Here is a 10,754-nt window from a genome sequence, read left to right as displayed (position 1 = left end):
GACATGCACATTTCTAGGTCGATTTTCCTGCTCCGCTGACGAAAGTTGCAATCCTCTGACACTAGAGGGCTCTTAATTTAGCGTGTAACATGGCGGTACGTAACGTAACTGTTGGTGCGTGAGGAAACTGAAAGCACGAATTCGAAGAGTTCGTCCACACCCTCTCATTCCGCGACAATGCCAGACCACATACGAGCACTGCAACATCTGCAACAATCCGATGCCTTGGGTTCATTTTCATCGGTCATCCTTCATAGGGTCCCGTAGTGGCTCCATCCGATCCTCGTCTGTTTCCAAAACTTAAAGAACATCTTCGAGGACTTCACTTTGATGGGGTCGACGGGGTGCAAGCAGAGGTGAGATCTCACGTTGGGAGACATATGTTCATCGCTAGGGTGACCATGTTGAGAAATAAATATGTAGACGTGAAGACTAAAGATGTAGAATGTTAATAACGTTTGTTTTATTTGAAAAGCCTTAAGAGTTTTCACATGAAAAATTCGGAGACATTAGTTTTCAGCACACTTTCTTGTGATTGGTAACCGCTTCAAAAACAAAATGTTTTTCTCTGTACCCTCAGATAGAGCACTACCCCGGTCATTGCATCATCTGCTCAATAATGAAATGTATTTTGAATGCAGAGATGTCTAATGAGGCGTAAAAGTTCTTAACGATTAAGAATTGTTTGCACATGGAGCGAGTATGATTTTTAGTGCAGGAAGACTTCGAATGCCTTCTTGTTCCTTGGCACGCTGTGAGGGTTGATCCCACTGCATTGTATACAACCCTCACAGAACGACATGTACAATTTGCTGCCTCATATATGGCTGTATGTTCATATGACTTGAACTGCACGAAACGCATCTGCTTCTCGCTCCCACTCATTTAATTGATTCATTAACATGACGCTATCCTGTTGTAACATCCTCTCTTCCAAATACGTAGACCAATTTCACAGGGTACTATAGCAAGATTATATGTAGCATCTGCCACTTGAATTCTGAGAAATAATTGGTCGATTAACAACAGAAGCACTATGATACAACCAGACTTGATATTTATTTTTATAGATTTTTTTTTTTTTTTTGCCGCACTATTCCGTATCATGTGTCAACTGCTTAACAGCAAAGTAACTTCCCTATGAATATTTACAAGCATCACGCTGCAGAGCGTGATTCTAACATCAAACCAAGAGCATACTAGTCCATCACAACAGTCTGTGACGCTTTGCACAAGAGAGCTTTAATTGAAGTGACCCTGGCGCACAGCGCCAGTTGCCCTCCCACATTGTCAATACAGCCAGTTACTTCCTATACTGGTGATACATGTGAATATGCTCTCCTGTGCTGTATTATGAGTATGAAGATTAAGCTACATATCTGACACCTCCTCACAGCAATAGGTTTAGTTTTTAAAAAGTTTTTTGGTATTAAAATATTTGAGAAATGGAAAATCAAATAATTCTACTAACGTTGAGGAACAGTTGACTACATTATTTATAGATGTTCATTAATATATTGTTCCCAAAACCTTAGGAGGGATGACTATTCATATTCAAAAAAGCAAAGCATGGTACCCAGACATATATTACAAAACTGGGCAGCTTTGACTCACTTTCAGCACTTTTCGTTACATAACCTTACACAAATATGTACTGCAACATTTAATCTCCACACATATGAATTCAGAAAATGAAATATTAATTATCACAAAGACATACCTCCATCTCAGGAAAATATTGTGACGTGAAGTGTAAGACAGAGGAAGAAGATATTAATATGTGTGTCAAAAGCAGCCCTAACCTAGTGTTTCTTTGTGACACACAGTTTTAACTTCATTATAAATTTGTCCAGGTTATGAGTTTGGCTTTGTCCATACGCAAACAATATTCTCACAAAGTTTCCTAGTTTTGTGAGAATAATTTCTCTAAGTTTCTTAAAAACAAGTACTTGCAGGCCTGTCATCAATGAAACAAAATAAGAATGAGGAATAATTAAACTCCCCTAAGCAATGTAATTAAATAAAATTTTTGCAAACATATTTACATATCTGTTCACTAGATCCACATCAGAAAATGAAAACAAGCCACAACACTTACATTTTACACAATGTTCCTTAAATAAACTAATTAGTCAAAACTATTGGACACTCACAAGTTCAATAGAATGAAAAAAAACCATGGTACATTTAATACCATATTTTGAACAATTGTGTGTTATATTTGGAAACAAGGTCATGATGGAAAATAAAACTTAACCTTTTTTGCTAAAACATTCACAGATGTCTATAATTTTAATATCGAGACTTGGTTTCTTCTATTTCAATTATTGTTTCTGCAGGTATGTATATTGTCACAGTTATCTCTAAAATGTACAGAAATAACATTTTTCGCTCTACAACTGAGGCGAAACAAGCGCTGTATCATTATAAGAGATACAGAGGAGAGCAAGTGTGCTGGGACTTACCCTACTTCACTGCTGCTAGCGCCTCATCATCGTAACGCACTTGTGCCTAACATAGAAAGAACTACACCATAATTTAAGAGGGAAATAAAAAATTAAAATAACTTTCCAAACGTTGTCATTATATGCTTCAGTATATTAATGTTAACATTATGAAGTCTCAGAATGATCAAATGCATATGTTTTCTAAATATATTGTTTTAAGAAAAAAAGTATGTGGCGCTTGTCGTACGTCCGACCTTTGTATCTGCATATTGAGTGTACTAATGTGTGCAAACTTGGCTTATTACTTAGCGCGCAAAATGGACGAAACATCTGAACTGTCTTCTCAGGCCCAGGGTGTCAAACGACATTCTAAATAAATATGACCATGGCCCTGTAAGGCAGCTAATATCAGGTGCGGATTGTAACAAAAATCATTAGAAAAACTGCTGTCACGTACCTAGAATGCATGAATGAATAAAAGTGAAAGTTTGCGGTCTATTCTATAATGAAAACACAGCTATTCCTTTTTTTCTACACATAATTTATCAACTGTTGCTTTCAGGTATCAAGTGATAAACAACAATCAAGTTCAATTACTTTTAACACTCAATAACAAAATATTTAAGTCTTTGACATGAAATGACTATTATTAAAATCGTTATCGTTATACATGAAAATTTTTTTATCAAAGGAAAGAATGATTATTAAAATCATCATTAGCTCATTTAAATCTACGTTGTTGTCAATGCACTGAGTTGATGGAGAATATGTTTACTTTTTGAACCAATGAAAAAAGCTCATGTACTCAATGCGAGGGTAGGTTAGTATCCAAGTTGGAGTGAGCAAAATCTAGACTCAACATTTGCTGTGACCTAACGCGTGATGGTGGCATCTGCAATGGCGTTGTCTCCGTGCTGGATCTGAAACGCTAATTCCCTACTCCGGCCTTGACTGAATTCACTCAGTCGCAACTTTCCTGCGTTTCGTAGAATGATAATCTTTCGCTAGTCGAAATAATGGCTATTGCACACTCGCTACGGATTGGAGCGACGTGCACAATTTCTTTGCCCGCAAAAATTCCCGCAGGAATAATTAACTACCGTTTTGCTACCTGTTGCCACGATACATGAATCGGATCGTCCTCTCTTTGCAGGAAGCAAAGCTGTCAGTGCCCTGGCTTATTTCCACACACTTGTACGGTCCGCCGCGAGACGAGTGAGAGAGAGAGAGAGAGAGAGAGAGGGGGGGGGGAGGAGCGAGAGAGAGAGAGAGAGAGAGAGAGAGAGAGAGAGAGAGAGAGCGTTAAGATCTCAAAATGCTTTTATATAATGGAGATCTCCCCACCGTGTGGCGTCTGCATTACCAAGTATGGCTTCAGCCAATCTCCGTCTCGCTAGAGGTGAATAAACATCTGTATTTTTCTTGATGGGTCGCAGCCTAGCCCTGTTATTGACATGCAGCCAGTTCCCTCGGTCCCGGCCTTATTTACAGGGTGTTTCAAAAATGACCGGTATATTTGAAACGGCAATAAAAACTAAACGACCAGCGATAGAAATACACCGTTTGTTGCAATATGCTTGGGACAACAGTACATTTTCAGGCGGACAAACTTTCGAAATTACAGTAGTTACAATTTTCAACAACAGATGGCGCTGCAAGTGATGTGAAAGATGTAGAAGACAACGCAGTCTGTGGGTGCGCCATTCTGTACGTCGTCTTTCTGCTGTAAGCGTGTGCTGTTCACAACGTGCAAGTGTGCTGTAGACAACATGGTTTATTCCTTAGAACAGAGGATTTTTCTGGTGTAGGAATTCCACCGCCTAGAACACAGTGTTGTTGCAACAAGACGAAGTTCTCAACGGAGGTTTAATGTAACCAAAGGACCGAAAAGCGATACAATAAAGGATCTGTTTTAAAAATTTCAACGGACTGGGAACGTGACGGATGAACATGCTGGAAAGGTAGGGCGACCGCGTACGGCAACCACAGAGGGCAGCGCACAGCTAGTGCAGCATGCAGCAGGTGATCCAACAGCGGCCTCGGGTTTCCGTTCGCCGTGTTGCAGCTGCGGTCCAAATGACGCCAACGTCCACGTATCGTCTCATACGCCAGAGTTTACACCTCTATCCATACAAAATTCAAACGCGGCAACCCCTCAGCACCGCTACCATTGCTGCACGAGAGACATTCGCTAACGATATAGTGCACAGGATTGATGACGACGATATGCATGTGGGCAGCATTTGGTTTACTGACGAAGCTTATTTTTACCTGGACGGCTTCGTCAGTAAACAGAACTGGCGCATATGGGGAACCGAAAAGCCCCATGTTGCAGTCCCATCGTCCCTGCATCCTCAAAAAGTACTGGTCTGGGCCACCATTTCTTCCAAAGGAATCATTGGCCCATTTTTCAGATCCGAAACGATTACTGCTTCACGCTATCTGGACATTCTTCGTGAATTTGTGGCGGTACAAACTGCCTTAGACGACACTGCGAACACCTCGTGGTTTATGCAAGATGGTGCCCGGCCACATCGCACGGCCGACGTCTTTAATTTCCTGAATGAATATTTCGATGATCGTGTGATTGCTTTGGGCTATCCGAAACATACAGGAGGCGGCGTGGATTGGCCTCCCTATTCGCCAGACATGAACCCCTGTGACTTCTTTCTGTGGGGACACTTGAAAGACCAGGTGTACCGCCAGAATCCAGAAACAATTGAACAGCTGAAGCAGTACATCTCATCTGCATGTGAAGCCATTCCGCCAGACACGTTGTCAAAGGTTTCGGGTAATTTCATTCAGAGACTACGCCATATTATTGCTACGCATGGTGGATATGTGGAAAATATCGTACTATAGAGTTTCCCAGACCGCAGCGCCATCTGTTGTTGAAAATTGTAACTACTGTAATTTCGAAAGTTTGTCTGCCTGAAAATGTACTGTTGTCCCAAGCATATTGCAACAAACGGTGTATTTGTATCGCTGCTCGTTTAGTTTTTATTGCCGTTTCATATATACCGGTCATTTTTGAAACACCCTGTACGTTAAAAGGAATAATGTACTGTTCTGGCCTTATCCCTTTCTGCGCTGAAGCTCGCCGCTCTATTGCTAAATGGGAGTTTTTATCTTATCATTAACCACCTGCTTGGATCATATCCAAAATGCGTTTCACTTGTTTGTTCATGCCGGTGCATGTATTGGTAGATATTGTTTTGTTAGTTTTCGGTACATGAGATTAACTGCAATTGCCTTTTGTTGATACAATATAATTATTATTTTCTGAGGATCTCATACTGTGTCGTCCTGTCGTTATGGATCAAGCTCAAGCAAGATACGTAAATTCCGGACGCCTTACACACTAAATAATGAAGCGAAAAAAGCTAAAAACTGTTCAGCATGTCACTATCAAAAGTTACAAGTCTCAACTTGATTGGAGCAATATTTTGGTAAAAATCCGCATTTTTACGAAACAATGAGGGCGTTAAATATTAGACTCAAAAAGATGAACCTCAGTTACATGTAGTAACCTTATATCTGTGGCGCCAACAAACTACGTCTATTAGTTTTCAAGTTATCTACAAACAATCAAATTTTGAATACATGGAAGAATCCTGGAGATACTATAAGGTATCAGATAGTTTATACATGGTGTTACAAAAAGGTACGGCCAAACTTTCAGGAAACATTCCTCACACACAAATAAAGAAAAGATGTTACGTGGACATGTGACCGGAAACGCTTAATTTCCATGTTAGAGCTCATTTTAGTTTCTTCCACCTACGCTCAATGGAGCATGTTATCATGATTTCATACGGGATACTCTACCTGTGCTGCTAGAACATGTGCCTTTACAAGTACGACACAACATGTGGTTCATGCACGATGGAGCTCCTGCACATTTCAGTCGAAGTGTTCGTACGCTTCTCAACAACAGATTCGGTGACCGGTGGATTGGTAGAGGCGGACCAATTCCATGGCCTCCACGCTCTCCTGACCTCAACCCTCTTGACTTTCATTTATGGGGGCATTTGAAAGCTCCTGTCTACGCAACCCCGGTACCACATGTAGAGACTCCTCGTGCTCGTATTGTGGACGGCTGTGATACAATACGCCATTCTCCAGGGCTACATCAGCGCATCAGGGATTCCATGCGACGGAGGGTGGATGCATGTATCCTCGCTAACGGAGGACATTTTGAACATTTCCTGTAACAAAGTGTTTGAAGTCACGCTGGTACGTTCTGTTGCTGTGTGTTTCCATTCCATGATTAATGTTATTTGAAGAGAAGTAATAAAATGAGCTCAAACATGGAAAGTAAGCGTTTCCGGACACATGTCCACATAACATATTTTCTTTCTTTGTGTGTGAGGAATGTTTCCTGAAAGTTTGGCCGTACCTTTTTGTAACACCCTGTATAATGTAAGACAGAGATTTAGGAACCAGATTTTAAATTGTAAGACATTTCCAGGGGCAGATGTGGTCCGACCACAATCTATTGGTTATGAACTGTAGATTAAAACTGAAGAAACTGCAAAAAGGTGGCAATTTAAGGGATGGGACCTGGATAAACTGACTAAACCAGAGGATGTACAGAGTTTCAGGGAGAGCATAAGGGAACAATTGACAGGAATGGAGGAAAGAAATACAGTAGAAGAAGAATGGATAGCTCTGAGGGATGAAGTAGTGAAGGCAGCAGAGGATCAAGTAGGTAAAAAGACGAGGGCTAGTAGAAATCCTTGGGTAACAGAAGAAATATTGAATTTAATTGATGAAAGGAGAAAATATAAAAATGCAGTAAATGAAGCAGGCAGAAAGGAATACAAACGTCTCAAAATGGCTAAGCTGGGTTGGCTAGAGGACAAATGTAAGGATGTAGAGGCATATATCACTGGGGGAAAGATAGATACTACCCACAGGAAAGTTAAAGTGACCTTTGGAGAAAAGAGAGCCACTTGTATGAATATCAAGAGCTCAGATGGAAAGCCAGTTCTAGGCAAAGAAGAGAAAGCAGAAAGGTATACGGAGGGTCTACACAAGGGCGATGTACTTGAGGACAATATTATGGAAATGGAAGAGGATGTAGATGAAGATGAAATGGGAGATACGATAGTGTGTGAAGAGTTTGACAGAGCACTGAAAGTTCCATTGGAACTACTGTCGGCCTCAGGAGAGCCAGTCCTGACAAAACTCTACCATCTGGTGAGCAAGATGTATGAGACAGGCGAAATATCCTCAGACTTCTAGAAGAATATAATAATTCCAATCCCAAAGAAAGCAGGTGTTGACAGATGTGAAAATTACCGAACAATCAGTTTAATAAGTCACAGCTGCAAAATACTAACACGAATTCTTTACAGACGAATGGAAAAACTGCTGGAAGCCGGAAGATCAGTTTGGATTCCGTAGAAATGTTGAAACAGGTGAGGCAACACTGACCCACCGACTTATCTTAGAAAATATATTAAGGAAAGGCAAACCCACGTTTCTAGCATTTGTAGACTTAGAGAAAGCTTTTGACAATGTTGACTGGAATACTCTCAAATTCTACTGGTGGCAGGGGCAAAATACAGGGAGCGAATCGCTGTTTACAATTTGTACAGAAACTAGATGGCAGTTATAAGAGTCGAGGGGCATGAAAGGGAAGCAGCGGTTGGGAAGGGAGTGAGACAGGGTTGTAGCCTCTCCCCAATGTATTCAATCTGTATATTGAGCAAGCAGTAAAGGAAACAAAAGAAAAATTCGGAGTAGATATTAAAATCCATGGAGAAGAAATAAAAACTTTGAGGTTTGCCGATGACATTGTAATTCTGTCAGAGACAGCAAAGGACTTGGAAGAGCAGTTGAACGGAATGGATAGTGTCTTGAAAGGAAGATATAAGATGAACATCAACAAAACCAAAACGAGGATAATGGAATGTAATCGAATTAAGTCGGGTGATGCTTAGGGAATTAGATTAGGAAACGAGATACTTAAAGTAGTAAAGGAGTTTTGCTATTTGGGGAGCAAAATAACTGATGATGGTCGAAGTAGAGAGGATATAAAATGCAGCCTGGCAATGGCAAGGAAAACTTTTCCGAAGAAGATAAATTTGTTAACATCGAGTATAGATTTAAGTGTCAGGAAGTCATTTCTGAAAGTATTTGTATAGAGCAGGGGCGGGCAGGAATCCTGCACGTGTGCGGTGCACTTGCACGCGTGCAGTTAACAGGTGTTCTGCGTGCACACAGGGGCAAGCTGGCCACCCGCTTACCTCCCCTCCCCACCATACCTTCTGTACACTCTTTCCTCTGTAATGCGTTTTGTTTTTCTAGCCTGCTTTATTGAATGATGGAATGAGATTAGCAGGAGTGCTTGAAATAAATCATGGTTTGAAAGAGTACCTATTAACTACGATACGTTTTATTTAATTATCACAGGCGGAGTTTACAATACGTTTAATATCTGGAACAAAATTTCTGCATACAGACAAACGCCGCCGGCCGCGGTGGTCTAGCTGTTCTCGGCGCTCAGTCTGGAACCGCGCGACTGCTACGGTCGCAGGTTCGAATCCTGCCTCGGTCATGGATGTGTGTGGTGTCCTTAGGTTTAAGTAGTTCTAAGTTCTAGGGGACTGATGACCACAGATGTTAAGTCCCATAGTGCTCAGAGCCATTTGAACCATTTTTTTTTTGACAAACGCCAACAGTTACGTAAATTTTCATCACTTATGTTTGCTCTTAACCGAGGCTTATTAATTCAGCAAATGGTTTTCCAGCTCTCACTATATTAAGCACAATTTTATAGCTTGCACGTACCGCTGGGCTATTATTGTTGTCGTCCTGAAAAATTGAAAACAGTGCTCCATAAAATGTTAAATCAGTTAGATGAGAGACATGACGAGAGAAAGTCGCAGATCTCTCGTGACAACGGCAACTTGGACAGATGCATCTAATATCGTCAGGTCGCTCTTCTTAAGCTCAGTCTATTTCCCCATCTGCTCAGAATCCGACAATAAATTGTACTCGTCCTTGTGAAATTTATTATAATGGCCTTCAATATTAAACTTCCGCTGACCAGCGAGAATACTGCCACATATTAAACATTCGAATTATCACGTCTTTGTACAAAGAAAAAATTATTCTCCCATTACTTTTTAAAAGATAGCAAATCTCCACGTCTCCGTTTCCTTCATTCACTCTGCATTTTCCGGTTCTTGAAATACAACGTTCACTACGTAGTGGTCGCTTCGCATCAACGTCCGCGGCTTAGCCTTGTACTACACTGCCGCAACCTGCCGGCTGTCGCCACTTCCCCAGTCGACGATTGCACGCGAGCAGCACACGTGCAGCGCTGTGCGCTCACGAGCCGCGTGCAACATTTGCCCGCCCCTGGTATAGAGTGTAGCCAGGTATGGAAGTGAAACATGGGCGGTAAATAGTTTGGACAAGAAGAGAATAGAAGCTTTCGAAATGTGGTGCTACAGAAGAATGCTGAAGATTAGATGGTTAGATCACACAACTAATGAGGAGGTATTGAATAGAATTGGGGAGAAGAGGAGGTTGTGGCACAACTTGACAAGAAGAAGGGACCGGTTGGTAGGACATGTTCTGAAGCATCAAGGGATCACAAATTTAGCACTGGAGGGCAGCGTGGAGGGTAAAAATCGTAGAGGAAGACGAAGAGATGAATACACAAAGCAGATTCAGAAGGATGTAGCTTGCAGTAGGTACTGGTAGATGAAGCTTGCACAGGAAGTTCTGATTACAGCACTTGATTACACTGATGAAATAATACAGTTGTACCAAGTTTCAAAACTTTATTATAAATAAGAATCATTACAAGGAATCTTAAAGAGGCAGTTCAGAGGTCATATTATACTGTCGGTTAGATTCTAAATATTCGAGCCAGCAAAGTTTAAATGTAATCGAGGTAAAACTTTTCCAGTAACTAAAGCAAAGCCACTCTACTTATATAAAAGTTAAGAAGATTGTACGTTGTTAAACTACAGAGATATTAATTAATAGATGTTCGAGAAAGGGGCCATTTAGATGCTGCTATCTGAGCGTACCCCCCCCCCCCCCCCCCCATGAACCATGGACCTTGCCGTTGGTGGGGAGGCTTGCGTGCCTCAGCGATACAGATAGCCGTACCGTAGGTACAACCACAACGGAGGGGTATCTGTTGAGAGGCCAGACAAACGTGTGGTTCCTGAAGAGGGGCAGCAGCCTTTTCAGTAGTTGCAAGGGCAACAGTCTGGATGATTGACTGATCTGGCCTTGTAACAATAACCAACACGGCCTTGCTGTGCTGGTACTGCGAACGGC

Source organism: Schistocerca cancellata, chromosome 4 (assembly GCF_023864275.1).
Source record: "Schistocerca cancellata isolate TAMUIC-IGC-003103 chromosome 4, iqSchCanc2.1, whole genome shotgun sequence".
In the NCBI taxonomy this organism is placed as follows: domain Eukaryota; kingdom Metazoa; phylum Arthropoda; class Insecta; order Orthoptera; family Acrididae; genus Schistocerca; species Schistocerca cancellata.
This window is presented reverse-complemented; position numbering follows the sequence as displayed.